Here is a 16,949-nt window from a genome sequence, read left to right on the forward strand (position 1 = left end):
GCTCCAACGATATCTAAAAAGACACCGATTGCCATCTTCTTTTTTGTTAGTTTACGCTCTATACAGATAACGAATTCATGAACCGCAGTCTCGGTAGAGACCCTGGCTCGGAACTACTGTGATTGAATGATAAATTTTGCATAAATGTGTGTTTGAGAGCTAATTTTTTTTGACAATCATTAATAAATATTATGAATTTATATATTAATACAATAGCAATGCCTAGAAAAATCATGGATTATATGGAAAAATGCCGCATGAAAAGTAATATTCTTAAGATTTTATTAAACCTGGAAAAGTAAAGGACAAGGAATTCAACCTGGAAAAGTAAAGAACAAGATATTCTAGTAAAGTAAAAAATAAGAATTTTTGAGACTTAAAATATTGCAGTTAAAAATAAAATTTGAATATTGATAAATATTTTATTTATTATTTGCATATGTTGTTGTTTATTGTTGAGTTAGAAAGAATTAAATGATCCTAATTATGATATAATAAAATTATTAATTTTTATGTAAATTATAAAATTATTAATTCCATCTACTAACTAACTAACTAATGAATTAATTTTATTCAAACAATTTTCACTACATAAATATATGCAAATAATAGGGGGGGGGGGGAAATAAGTTCAATCCAGCAACTGACACCCTTTCTAACTCAACAATAAACAACAACACATGCAAATAATAAATAAAATATTTATCAATATTCAAATGTTATTTTTAGCTGCAATATTTTAAGTCTAAAAAATTCTTATTTTTTAATTTACTAGAATATCTTGTTCTTTACTTTTCCATGTTGAATTTCTTGTCCTTTACTTTTCCAGGTTTAATAAAATCTTAAGAATATTACTTTTCATGCGCGCATTTTTCCATATAATAAATAAATAGAGAACAGATTTTCTAAACAACTTACATGATTAAGAAATATAAATAAGTGTTTTGCTATTGTAGAAATGCTAATTCAAAGGCGAGTCACACTATAACTATAACTCGCAACCTTCAATTCTGGGCGAGAAAAACAAAAATATTTTCCTTATTTTAAATAACTAAATAGGAACTTACTGAAATAATTATTTCGATTAACAAATTTCAACTGAGAAAAAAAACAAACTGAAATTGAAGTACAGGGCAGAACGATAAAATTGTCGCCTAAAAGAAAATACAGACAAAAGATTTATTTAAAAAGTTTGAATGAAAAAATCAATTCAGGTATCTTGATAATGTAGTAGAGCTGACATCTTTTCAATGTAACCGCCTTCAGTCTTAATCACTGCCTCGAGACTGATCCGGAACTGGGAGCAATTCATTTTTCACAAACGCCGGCGATAACTCGGCGAGAGGTCGACAGATGGCGGCGATCAGGTAGACCTTGGTGTTGTGAAAGGTCATATCACGACGTATGACCAAAAGAAGTAGTCCAGCGAGTTCAGTGAGAGAAGAGTATAAAGTCGTAGCACTCCTTCCAAAGCCAATCCTGGGCACTCTTTGAACTCGTGAGCCGGTGGCGAGTCCTGCTGCTACAGCCAGAGTCTGCCAGCGGCCACCTGATTGCATCTAGGGATCATCGCACTCTTTAGCACATTCAGGGACACTTAGGTATTGACTTTAAAGCCGACTATGAAGATGTGAGGTGGCATGATGTGACCCCTACTTTAAACCACACAAAAGACCGTAACCATGAGTTGTGTCCTGTTGCCATAACTTTGATTGGAAGAGAGAGAGAGAGAGAGCATGAGTTGCACAGCGGCGCCTCTCCAATCTCAATCGTGTAACATCATATCACTTTCAGATATGATACAAGGCTCATATCGCTCTATAGACTTCTACATAATTTGCTTACCAGTAGATTGTTTAAAAAAAAGAAGAAACCAGTTTTCATGAAACAGAAATTAAATCATGTCGTCTTTTCTAGGGCGAAAATTTTAACGTTCCACCCCGAATCTTTATTTTAGCTAAATAATTAATTTGTTTATCTGTAGTTTAAACTGTATTGTGCCTTTATCCACATTAATTTGAAACTGGGGCCCCATAATAAATAAACATTTTAAGTGTTAATTATATGAAAATATGAGGAAGACTAAGCGTTTTCGATTAGTATGATAAAAAAATAAGAATATATCGAAAACCAGATTTTATAAGTGATTTTATGTGCATTGTTTTTAATTATTTTTTTGACCTGATGTTAAAAATGGTGCCCGGAAAACTCGTCTCGGGAAAACTCGTCTCCGGAAAACTGGTCCCCTTTCGCTAGATAGGAAAACTGGTCCCTTATTGAATAAATATCGATTGAAAACACATTTTATGATCATTCTTGAAGGAGATATTATTTTTTAAAATAGACTATAGCCCCCCCCTAATATTTAAAAAAAATATTTTTACTTGTTTAATGTTTTTTTTTTTTAATAAAATCGATTTTCTAAGTGTCCGTTTTCTACCTAACTGGCTACGTTCTTAGTGGTTTCACTTATATTAAAGCGTTTATTATGTTCATACAAAGTTAATTACAAATTTTTTTTTGTTCTTATTTTAACGATGTTTTTTGGAGTCATAAAAACAATAATTAAAAACAAAACCAAAAAATTTAAAAATAGGCAGCGATTCGATTTTTCGTTGCTTTTTGTTTTGGTTTTTTAATTATGATAGTTTTTTTGTTGTTATGTTTTTGTTTTCTCTCATACAAAATGCACTCATGCGTTATTTAAAATTATAATTTTATCAATTATCAACATTTATTGTCGTCCTGTCAAATTTTGCAAAAATTAACTAATAAATTAAAAACGAAATATTTTTTTTGGCGCGAGCGCGAGGGATGCCATGTGTGCTAAAAATCTCTCGTTAACTAATTTTTAATTTTTTTTAATTTTTACTTCAAAATTCTAAAATCAATCATTAAGAGAAAAAGTAATCACTAAATAAATTTATTAATCAATTTTCGGGTTTGTATTACTGTACACATAGATTCGAAAAAGTTGTCAAAAAACAAATATATAACAAATAAATGTTATCAAAGGCAAGATAAATTACTTTTCTACCAAACTGGATATAATTTTCGTGTTTTCATTCAATTTAACATGTTTATTCAGCTCAAAAAGCATACAGTGTTTACCGATGTATTGGAAAATTCAAAATGGCGGCCGACTCTCTCTTTAACACGGTAAGTTCGGGAAAAGGTGTTATAAATAATAAACTAAAGAAAATGCTATTAAAAAACCACCGAATATATGTCAAGTTATGTCACGGTAACATATATTGAGCAAATTTCTAACAGTATTTTGTCTAGTTTATTATTTATTACACCTTTTTCCGAACTTACCGTGTTAAAGAGAGTGTCGGCCGCCATTTTAAATTTTCCAATACATCGGTAAACACTGTATGCTTTTCGAGCTCAATAAACATGTTAAATTGAATAAAAACACGAAAATTATATCCAGTTTGGTAGAAAAGTAACTTATCTTGCCTTTGATAACATTTATTTGTTATTTGTTTTTTGACAACTTTTTCGAATCTATGTGTACAGTAATACAAACCCATAAATTCTTTTTATATTAATATAAAAAAAGCGGTCTCGGTTATGAACATACTAACCGCTTTAAAATAAGTGAAACCACTAAGAACTTAACCAGTTAGGTAGAAAGCGAACACTTAGAAAATCGATTTTATTTTAAAAAAAAAACATTAAACAAGTAAAAATATTTTTTTTTTAAATATTATGGAGGTTATAGTCTATTTTAAAAAACAATATCTCCTTCAAGAACGATCATAAAATGTGTTTTCAATCGACATTTATTCAATAAGGGACCAGTTTTCCTACCTAGCAAAAGGGGACGAGTTTTCCGGAGACGAGTTTTCCGGAGACGAGTTTTCCCGAGACGAGTTTTCCCGAGACGAGTTTTCCCGGGACGAGTTTTCCCGGGACGAGTTTTCCCGGGACGAGTTTTCCTAAATTCGTTAAAAATATGTGTAAAAATATGTCTATTTTTTTAGTTAATATGAATTACGAACAGATTTAATTAAGATAAATCTAATATTCAGTTAATACGAACGTTTTTTTAAATTTTTTTCTAAACAATGAGCAAAAAATATTTATGTTAATGAGTATCATAAACGTATGTAAAAGCATAACTTCGTGTAGACACGTGTTCCTTGTGTCTACAACTACGTCTGCGTGTTTCATATAAAATGGAACGAGCGAACGAAAATAGACAGCACGTGACAAAGAAGAGAGTATACTGCTATACGTTCCAGCTCTGTATCGGAAACATGTCTAACACAGTTCCCACCAGTGAGATAGCATCTGCCCCAACTGAGGTGAAGGAGGACTTAAATCCTGGAAAAGAACGCCCTAAGTACAGAGATATGATTATAGAGTCCATCCCTACCTTCTGTGACAAAAGAGCGTCAGACCGAGAGGATATCGTGAATTACATACTGGACAATTACGATGCGTATGGTTATCGAAAGAAAACTGAGAATGGGGCAACAGCTGGCGTAAATAACGTTTACGACAAGTATTTGATGTTGAACATGTCGGTGGCGGATAGAAACTATGGCGTTTAAAAATCCGAGGAAAACTCTAAAGAACTGAATACTTCGAATAGGTATGAGTCTAAGTCAACTGAACGTTAAAAGCCAGCGCTCTGGCTGTCACGGAATCTGCTCGTAACGGTATACAATAAGGATAATCTCGCGTAAACGTTATTCATTTTACCTACAGCTGTAAACGGCTCTTGTAAAAGGCAATTTAAGGAAAACGCTATTACTTACGCACTTAAAAAGGACAACATACGATTATCTTTGTATTTTACTGAACCGTTGCTTGCATTTCGCTGTTTGCAATTAATAAGTTAGAATAAACGGCGAATCTATTGAATAGATGTCAGTTAGCATGTTATATACGTGTGTGTGTGTGTGTACATTATATATATGTAATATATATATAAAACGGGTGTTCCTAACATTTTCAACTCTGAATATGTGGTATGGATACTACGTAGTATTTCAACATAGTCATACAGTGTATAATTTCATCCACTCATTAAAAACTAGTTTTAAGTTTTTAAATATTGCAAGTGGCAGTTTATTTTTCGATCTTTTTCTGTCAAATTCTATTTGAGTAACATATTCAATTAAGTAGTCGTCAATTTTACGTAAGGTAAGATTTTTAATATATAAAAATTTAATTTGGAATACTTGGTTCCGTGTCTATTACATTTTTTAGTAAAATTGGTAATATTTAATTTCATTACTAATGATGCATAATTGGGTCAATTTAAAATAAAATGAAGACTCTTCTAAATCGCCAAAAAAAAAAAAACATTTGCGGAAAAGTAAAATTGGAAAACTCTACCGGGTACATACATACAACAGTTAAGTGACCGAATGTTTAATTTCATTATGTACCAAAAGTGGATGAAATGTCAGTAATATTTTAGTCCTTTAACACAAATCTGCCGGTGTAAATAGATGCGATACAACCATCCTGAAACCGTTTGAATATTCCAGAAAACTGGCGAAGCTATAATCAGACTACGGGATATCAATTCTAATGGCATTCTGCAACGATTTCTTTTTAATATACGAAAAAACAAATATTGCTCTCATATAAGGAGTGTAAAAATTTACATTAAAACATTTACTAAATTTTTCGGGAATGGTGGCGGAGGAACAATTCGGCGTCAACTACGCCAGTCGATTATTTATAAACATTTTAATAACTTCATAAAAAAAGACACAATATGGAAATACAGGGTGTTTCAAAAGTCTTGGGAACATAACGATTTTTAATAACTTGTAATGTTCCCAAGACTTTTGAAACACCCTGTATATCACTTTAGCTGTTTAAAGAATTTTTTTTCCTTTTTCTTTTTAACAAAACTCTTTGGTTTCTTATAAATATTAAAACATTTAAAAGTATATAAAAATTTTTTTTTTTTTTTTTTTTTAGAAACTTCTGTTTACTGAATTTATTAAATATAAAAGCTTTGACTATAACGCCGAAATGAACTTACATTTTTCAGATTAAATTATTTTACGAATAAAAATCTTAATAGTTGACTAAATAAAATGTTTTCGCTAGCATATTCCGAGCAGTTTCACCAAACCGCCGGAATTTTTAACTTTTGCAAAATCTCTGGTCAATTTAAGCTGCCGAACGATTGTTTTTGTAACCGAAAATTATACGCTACGAAACCATGAAAAGTAATCTAAGACCGTATCATATTTCAATGGAAGACTTCACTTGTGAACTTTACGGACTAATATTATACGAGATGACTTAAAGCAATTCTTATCAGGAAAGACGGTTTGTTAAATTTTCTGTGCTTTTATCTAACGATATCGTGAACAAAAGTGATCTTAAACATGAAATTTACTTGCAAATCCCATCTAAAATGTAGCAATGTTCATTTGCTGTACAAACACTGAAAAATGTCATTATGAAAAACGATTTTATTGGCTAAGCGTCGAGACAACCTGCCGATGCCGTTTAAGAATGCCTGATAATGCGGTTTATATTCTGCATAAGTACCGGAAACTTTACTTCGAATTAAAAGAAATGAGATTAGCAATATCCCAAACGTCAACCATCAGATTAAGAATGTATTCCATTTGTTACCCGAATTTCTAAAAGGTCCCTCGCCCCCCCCCCCCCCGAAGCAAGAACCAAAAATGTAAATTTACGTTCTGGTACTGTCCTAATTCAGCTTCATTTATGTGAAATCGACATTTAGTATGTAAGCTTTAATCTCTTAATATTAAAACTGTAAGTTATTTTAAACTTGAGGTTAAATAGTTTTTCTCTCGCGTTCAACCCTAACAACGCAAATCGGCATTTAAATGTAACAGAACTACTATTTGGGATCATGCCTTGGAAAGATAAACAAGATGTTTATTTACGTTACATTTAAACTTCTGCATATCAGTACAGTCAGGGAAGCAGAATGGGAATTCCAAAGTCTAAATATTCGAAGGAAAGAATTCATTAGATGTGAAAGCTTTCTTACACTTAGTTCTCAACAAAGAATGGGGTGAGATTTTGTTGCTAGGTGGTTTTGTCGAGGAGGGGGCAAGTGTCAATGAGTTTATCAGAGCATATACCATTAAAGTATTTGTAAAACTGGCAGAGATACAGAATTGCGATGATAGGACAGGGGTTGGAGCTTAGTTGGTAAAGTCGGGACTACTAGATTGAACACATTTTGGGGGCCTATCCAAACGGGAAAAGGCTAGTGGCAGATGCACCAGCTTATATATGGCCAAATACTTCATGCATTGGCGAATGGAGGCCTTGTAGTATTTTATGCGCCTGTTTGTATATTGATTTTATTCTGAATTTATTAAAATAGACCTACATTAATATATGCCTACATTCTGGCTGCAACTTACCGGCTTATCAAGAATAAAATATTACGTCAACTCGTAAAAAGATATACTATTGAAATACCAACCTGGTACACTGGAAAATGGGATCGATATCTTGGACAGAAAAACGTGAAGGTACTAAACGTAACAGTACGTTTATTGTCAGCACAGCTGCAAACGATTTATCAAGTTTTATACAATTTTGGTGGAATAATTTTATAAATATTAATTCTTTAATATTTATAATTTACTTTAATTTTTACGGTCTTGGATCATTTTGGTAAATTCAATTGTAATTTATATATATATATATATATATATATATATATATATATATATATATATAAATCCATTTTACAATTAATTAAGACAAGAAATAAAATAACACATTCTCGTGTGCATCTAGCAACTTCGTATAAAGTTTACAGAGCGACCCTTAACTATGGCTGCAGAGTTGCTAATGTCTGCACTATGGCACCTCCTTTATGTATGAATCTGTATAACGCCCTTTTAGCTTAGTTATACTTTTGGGAGAAAAGAATTCCAGCAGAAATAAAAATTGGAAAGAATATTCATATATTTATTTTCAGAAGCTCAGTAGCCGATCTATCTTAGCTGTATATAACCGGAGTTCATGATTCAATAAAATATTATAGTAGACCACGTCTCTCATACGTGGATTTTGAAATAAATCTAGAAAAAAAAATAAAAAAGATAATTAAAAAAAATACACTGCTTTTCTCTATCCAATCCGAGATTATTTCCACTCGTTCTTAACCTTCGGCAACCTACCTATGCAATATAAATAAAAGGTGCAGTAATTAGTAACGTATCCAAGAATTAAGAAAAATGATGAAATGTGACTTATCGAATTGGTGTGTTTGTAATGAAATAATCAGCGCAGATAATATATCAAAATTATTATTTTAGCTAGTGGGGGACGATAATGTAGCTTAAAGTTATGAAAAATGATTGTTCAAATTAATAACATATCCAAGAATTATGGAAAATGATGAAATGTAAGTTATCGGACTGGTCTGTTTATAATAAAATAATCAACCCAGACAATATATCAAAGTCATTTTTTTTTTGGATAAGAGGGGCGAAAATGTGGCTTGAAATTATGAAAAAATATTGCCGCAGTTAGTAACATATCCAACAATTACGAAAAATGATGAAATATGAGTTAATTTATTGGTGTGTTTAGACTAAAATACTCAGCCCAGACAGTATATCCCTCTTATTTCAGTAAGGAAGGTCTATAACATGGGCGAAAATTGTGAGAAATGATTGTCGCACTTAGTAATATATCCAAGAATCATAAAAATGATAAAATAGGAGTTATTTGATTGGTGTGTTTGTTATAAAATAATCAGCCCAGACAATATATCCAAATTAATATTTTAGTAAGGCGAAGGCGAAAATGTATGTATGTATGTATGTATGTAACATGATTGTTGAAATTAGTAACTTATCCAAGAATTCTTAAAAATGATGGAATAGAAGTTAATTGATTAGTGTGTTTAGAATGAAATAATAAGTCAAGACAATATATCAGAGTTATTATTTTATTAAGGGGAGGCCGATAGGTTAGGTTAAAATTATGGAAAATGATTGACAGAATTAGTAACATATCCAATTATTATGGAAAATGGTGAAATGTGAGTTAACTTATTGGTGTGTTTATAATGAAATATCAGTACAGACAATATATCAAAGCTATTATTTTCAAAAGTGCGGGCGCGATAATGTGGGTTAAAATTATGAAAAATGAATGTCAGAATTTGTAACATTTTCAACGTTTTGTAATGAAATAATACACCAAGATAATATATAAAAGTTATTATATTTGTAAGGGGGGATAGATAATGTTGATGAAAATTATATAAAAATAAATGTCGAAATAAGTTACATATCCACGTATTATTAAAAATGGTGAAATGTGAATTGATTGGTGTGTTTGTAAGAAAACAACCAGCCCAGGAAATATATCAAAGTTATTTTCAAAAGTGTAAGCGGTGATAATGTGGGTTAAAATTATAAAGAATGATAGTCGAAATTCGTAACATATCCAATAATTATGAAAAATGATGTGTGTTACTTCATTGGTGTGTTTGTAATGAAATAATTAGGCAAGACAATATATCGAAGTTATTATTTTATAAAGAAGACGAAAATGTTGGGTGAAATTATGAAAAATGATTGACGAAATTAGTAACATATCCAAGAATTATAAAAAATGATAATATGTAAGTTAATTGATTGGTGTGTTTGTAATGAATTAATCAGCGAAGATAACATAGCAAATTATTATTTTAGTAAGTGGTGGACAGAAATAGGCCTTACAATCATAAAAAATGATTGTCGAAATTAATAACATGTCCCAAAATTATGAAACATTATTAAATATGAAGTATTGGATTGGTGTGTTTGTAATGAAATAATAAACCCAGACAATATATTAAAGTTATTTTTGGAAATGATGAAATGTGAGTTAATTCATTGATGTGTTTGTAATGAAATAAACAGCCAAGAAAGTATATCAAAGATATTATTTTAGTAAGGATGAGCTATAACGTGGGTAATAATTGTAAGAAATTATTCTCGTAATCAGTAACATATCCAACAATTATGACAAATGATGAAATGTGAAATAACTTATTGGTGTGTTTGTAATGAAATAATCAGCCAAGACAATATATCAAAATTATTATTCTCAAAAGTGCGGGGAGCAATAATCTGAGTTAAAAATATGTAAAATTATTGCCGAAATGAATGACATATAATATATCAAAATTATCATTTTAGTAAGGAGAAGACGAAAATGTGGGTTAAAGTGTGGAAATTAGTAACATATTCAAGAATTATGCAAAAGGATATAATGTGAGTTATCGGATTGGTGTGTTGATAACGAATATATCATCCCAGAAAATATATCAAAATTATTATTTTCAAAAGTGCAGGGGGCGATAATGTGGGTTAATATTATGTAAAATAATTGTCGAAATGCGTAACATATCCGCGAATTATGAAAAATGATTCAAAGTTCGTGAATTGATTGGTATATTTGTAATGAAATAATCAGCCAATACACTATATGGAAGTTATTATTTTAGTAAGTGGAGCGATAATGTGGGTAAAAATAATAATAATAATGATTGTCGAAATTAGTAACGTATCCAAGAATGATGAAATGTGAAGTAATTTATTGGTGTGTTTATAATGAAATAATAAGTCTAGACAATATGTCAAAGTTATTAATTTTGTACGATGTGCGATAATGTGGGTTAAAATTATGTTAAATGAGTTCCGAAATTAGTAATGTAACCAAGAATTATAACAAATGATGAAATGTTAGTTATCGGATGTGCGTTTGTAATTAAATAATGAGCCAAATAATGTATCGAAGTTATTATTGTTTTAGGGAAGGTGGCGATAATGTGTCTAAAAATTATAAAAAAATGAGTCTCGAAATTAGTAACATACATATCGAAGAATTATGAAAAATTATGAAATGTGTTGATGTGTTTCTAATGAAATAATCACATTTACCCACATTATCGTCCCTCTTACTAAAATAATAACTTCCATATAGTGTCTTGGCTTATTATTTCATTAAAAACACACCAATCAATTCACACACATTTCATTATTTTTAATAATTCTTGAATATGTTACTAATTTCCACAATTATTTTCCATAACTTTAACCTACATTATTGCTCATTTTGAGAATAATAACTTTGATATATTGTCTGGGCTGATCATTTCATTACAAACACACCAATAAGTTAACTCACATTTCATCATTTTTCATAATTATTGGATATGTTACTCATTTCGACAATCATATTGCCTAATTACTACTCACACTATCGCCATCCTCTTACTGAAATAATAACTTTAATATATTTTCAGGGCTGATTATTTCATTAAAACACACTAATTAATTACTTCACATTTCATCATATTTCATAATTCTTGGATAAGTTACTAATTTCAGCAATCGTGTTGCATAATTTTAACCAACATTTCGGACCCGTCTAACTAAAATAATAATTAGATATATTGTCTGGGCTGATATTTTCGTTATCAACAAACCAATCCGATAATTCACATTTCATCTTTTTTCATAATCCTTGGATATGTTACTAATTTTCACAATCATTTTCCATAACTTTAACCCACATATTCGTCTTTATAAATATTTTTTCATTATAACCATAATTTCGAACAGCTTTTAAATGTGTCCTCACCTGTGCACCTAGTTTTATGCCTTTTGAGTCTGAGACGCATATGGCTATTAGCGCACATCGCATTAACGACCCTTGCTCATTCCTCTCAGGGGCCAACTGGACCGTATCTGACAATCCGTGCAACATCTTCTTCATCCCCGCCCCGTCTAATAATTTGTTATTATTTGCACTATGATTATCCGTATTTTTTTCTATATACATTTTCTCTCTTTTTCCTTACTAAAATGATAATTTTGATATATTGTCTTGGCTCATTATATAAATACAAATACACCAATCAATTAACTCATATTTCATCATTTTTTCATAATTCTTAGATATGTTACTAATTATGACAATTTCTTTCAATTTCCACCACTCCTCACTAAACAACAACAAAAAAAATCTTTGATATACTTTCTTGGCTGTTTATTTAATTTCAAACACATCAATAAATTACGTAACATTTCATTTTTCATACTTCTTGGATATGTTACGAATTTCGGTAATTTTTCATAATTTTAAGCCAGATTTTCGTCCCCCCCCTCCTTTCCAAAATTAATAACTTTGATATATCGTTTGGGTTAGTTATTTCATTACAAACACACCAATCCGATAACTGACATTTCATCATTTTTCATAATTCTTGGATATGTTATTAATTTTCATTTTTGCATAATTTTTAGCCACATTATCGTCCCCATAGAATAAAATAATAATTTTGATATATTATCAGCGCTGATTATTTCATTACAAAACACACTAATCCGATAAGTCACATTTCATTTTTTTTTTCATAATTCTTGGATATGTTACTAATTACTGGATCTTTATTTATATTACGTAGGAACGTTTCCGAATGGTTAAGAACGACGGCGGGAAATAATATCAGATTTGATAGAGAAAAGCAGTGTACTTTTTTTGTCTTGATTTAATTCCAAATCCGCGTCTGAGAGACGTGGTTTACTATATTATTGAATCATGAACTCCGGTTATATACAGATAAGATAGATCGGCTGGAGAGAGCTTGATATGGAAACCTAAAACGGTTCCCTACTACAAGGTTTAAAACGGACGGTATCGATTGCTTATCTTATCTGAGCTTCTGAAAATAAATATATAAATATCACGCTCATTCTTTTCAATTTTTTTTTATAATAGAGCACTCTGCTGGAATTCTTTTTCCCCAAAAGTATAACTAAGCTAAATAGACGTTATACAGATTAATACATACGAGTAGTACAATAGTTCAAACATTAGCAACTCTGCCACCAGATTTAATGGTCTCCTCTGTAAACTTTATACCAAAATGCTAGATGCACACGAGAATTTGTATGATTATATTTCCTGTGTGAATTTATTGTAAAATGGTGTTTTTATATATATAATCCCTCTTTCTCAAAACTGTATAGAACTTGATAAATCGTTTGCAGCTGTGCTGGAAATAAACGTACTGCTACGTTTAGTACCTTCACGTTTTTCTGTCCTAGATATCGATCCCATTTTCCAGTGTACCAGGTTGGTATTTCAATAGGTTACGAGTTGACGTAATATTTTATTCTTTATAAGCCGGTAAGTTGCAGCCAGAATGTAGGCATATATTAATGTAGGTCTATTTTAATAAACTCAAACCAATACACAAAAACAAATACGCGCATAAAATTCTACAATGCCTCTATTCGCCCTTGCATGAAGTATTTTTGTCACATATAAGCTGGTACATCTATCACTAGCCTTTTCACATTTGGATAGGACCCCCAAAATGTGTTCAATCTAGTAGGCCCCATTTTATCAACTAAGCTCCAACTCATTGCAATTCTACGCCAGTTTTACAAATACTTTAATGGTATATGCTCCGATTGCACTTACCCCCTCCCAACAATCCCACCCTTTCATTATTTAGGTCTCTAAGTTTAAGAAAGCTTTCTACTCTAATGAATTCTTCTTTCGAACGTTTAGACTTTAGAATTCACTTTCTGCTACCTGCTTCCCTGACTGTACGGATATGCAGAAGTCTAAATGTAAAGTAAACCAACATCTTGTTTATCTTTCCAAGGCATGGCCCCAAATAGTATGTTACGTTCAAATGTCGATTTGCGTTGTTAGGGTTGGACGCGAGAGAGACTATTTGAACCTTAAGTTTAAAATAGCTCAAAGTTTAAATATTAACAGATTAAAGCTTACATACTAAATGTCGATTTCACATAAATGAAGCTGAATTAGCAAAGTCCAAGAACGTAAATTTACATTTTTAGTTGGGGAACCTTTTATAAATTCGGGTAACACATGGAATACATTCTTAATCTGATGGTCGGCATTTTGGAGATTGCCAATATCCTTTCTATTAATTCGAAGTAAAGTTTCTGGTACTTATGCAGAATATAAACCGCGTTTTCATAGACATATGCTGAAACGGCATTGCAGGTTGTCTCGACGCTCAGCCAATCAAATCGTTTTTCATAATGACATTTTTCAGTGTTTGTGCAGAGAATGGATAGTGCTATATTTTAGATGGGATTTGCAAGTAAATTTTTTTTTTTTTTTTTTTTTTTTTTTTTTTTTTTACGATCAATTTTGTTCATGATATAGTTAGATAAAAGTACAGAAAATTTAACAAATCCTCCTTTCTGATAATAATTGCTTTCAAAGTCATCTTGTACAAGATTAGTCCGTAAAGTTCACAAGTAAACTTTTTCGTTGAAATATGATACTGTCTTAGATTGTTTTTCATGGCTTGGTAGCGTGTAATTTCAAGTTACAGAAATGAAATCGTTCAGCACCTTACTAATTGGCCAGCGATTTTGCTAAATTTATAAATTCAGGCGGTTTAATGAAACTGGTCGGAATATGCTTACGAAAACGTTGTCCAAATTTGGATGAGCAATTTCCTTTATTCATATTAATTTTATTCATAAAGGGAAGATTAAATATATAAGATTTCATCTTATATATGTAGGTTGTTTTCTGCGTGGCCGATTCGGCGATATAGGCCATGTTTTTATATTTTAAAAATAGTAAACCGAAATATTTTCTTTGAATAAAAAAAACAAAACCTTAAGTGTATTTTTATTAAAATGTTTTAATCCATAAAATAGATTAAATTAACCAAAGATATTTGTAAAGTAAAGTAAAGTGTAAAAAAAAAAAAAAATTATATATATATATTTTTTTCTTAAACAGTTAAGTGATATATTTTCATATTGTGTAATTTTTTTAAAGTTAAATGTTAAAAAAAAAAAAACAAAAAACAAAAAAAAAAAACCCAAACCAACTGGCGGTTTTGACACTGAATTGTCCATCCGCCGCCATTCCCGAAAAATTTAGTGTTTGAATGTAAATTTTTACTAATCCTTATACGAGGCGTAATATTTTTCAGATAGTAAAAAGAAATCTTTGCAGAATTCCATTATAATTTATAACACTGTCTCAGATTATAACTTGGGCAGTTTTCGGGAATATTCAAACGGTTTGAAGATAGTTGCATCCCGTCTATTTACACAGGGATTTGTGTTAAAGGACTAACCTATTACTGACATTTCCTTCACTTTTGGTACATAATGAAATTAAACATTTGCTCACAAAAACTTGTACGTTTATGTACCCGGTAGACTTTCAGTTTTACTTTTCGGACTAAGGTGTTATTTTCGGTGCTTTAGAAGAGTCTTCATTTTATTTTCAATTGACCTAATGATGCATCATTAGTAAGACTTATACTAAATGAGGTTATCAATTTTACTAAAATTTGATGAACACAGAACAAAAGAGTATTTAAACCTTCAAAGGTAACACACACATATATCCTAACTTCCGTAATCTTGACTACTTAATTATGTTACTCAAATAAAATTTGATGGAAAAAGATCGAAAAAACAACAAAAAAACTGCCACTTACATTAAAGACTAGTAGAGATTTTGGATGAAAGGTAATTATACTATAGGACTATGTTGAAATATTACCTAAAATCCATATCACATTTATATACTGCAAAAAAAAAAAAAAAAAAAAAAAATGCAAGCAACGGTTAATTAAAATTCAAAGATAATCAAATGTTCTTTTAAGTGCATTTCGATATAGCAATTTTAGAACACGAGAGTAATAGCGTTTTCCTTAATTTGCCTTTTACAATTGTAGGTACAATGAATAACGTTTACCCAAGATTATCCTTATTGTATACCGCTACGAGCAGATTCCGTGACAGCCAGAGCACTGGCTTTTTACGTTCAGTTGACTTAGACTCATACCTATTCGAAGTATTCAGTTCTTTAGAGTTTTCCTCGGATTTTTAAACGCCATAGTTTCTATCCGCCACCGACATGTTCAACGTCAAATACTTGTCGTAAACGTTATTTACGCCAGCTGTCGGCCCCGTCTCAGTTTTCCTTTGATAACCATACGCATCGTAATTGTCCAATATGTAATTCACGATATCCTCTCGGTCTGACGCTCTTTTGTCACAGAAGGTAGGGATGGACTCTATAATCATATCTCTGTACTTAGGGCGCTCCTTTCCAGGATTTAAGTCCTCCTTCACCTCAGTTGGGGCAGATGCTATCTCACTGGTGGGAACTGTGTTAGACATGTTTCCGATACAGAGCTGGAACGTATAGCAGTATGCTCTCTTCTTTGTCACGTGCTGTCTATTTTCGTTCGCTCGTTCCATTTTATATGAAACGCGCGGACGTAGTTGTAGACACAAGGAACACGTGTCTACACGAAGTTATACTTTTACATACGTTTATGATACACAATAAAATTAATATTTGTTGCTCATTTTTTGTAAACAAATTAAAAAACGTTCGTATTAACTGAATATTAGACGTATTTCACTTTAAGCACCTCGTAATTCATATTCGCGAAAAATAGATATATTTTTAAATGTATTTTGTATATCGGGTAAAAAAATATTTAGAAATAATGCACAAAACATTATTTATAAAATATGGTTTTCGATATATTTTATTTTATTATACTAACCGATTAAATGCTTAATCTTCCTCATATTTTCATATTATTTACTCTTAAAATGTTTATTTATTATGGGACCACAGTTTCAAATTAATGTGGATAAAACACAATAGAGTTTAAACTACACTTAAACAAGTCAATTATTTAACTAAAATGCAGATTAAGGGTTGAACGTTAAAATTTCCGCCCTAGAAAAGACGACATGATTCTATTTCTGTTTCACGAAAACCGAGTTTCTTTTCTTTTTTTGTTACAAACCATCTACTAGTAAGCAAGTTATGTACAAGTCTCAAGAACGATATGAACTTTGTATCATGTCTGAAAGTGGTACAGTGTTACACGAGCGAGATCGGAGAGGCGCCGCTGTACAGCTCATGCTCTTCAT

The sequence above is a fragment of the Euprymna scolopes genome, chromosome 5 (genome assembly GCF_053919585.1).
Source record: "Euprymna scolopes isolate OS-2025 chromosome 5, ASM5391958v1, whole genome shotgun sequence".
Taxonomy (NCBI): Eukaryota; Metazoa; Mollusca; class Cephalopoda; order Sepiida; family Sepiolidae; genus Euprymna; species Euprymna scolopes.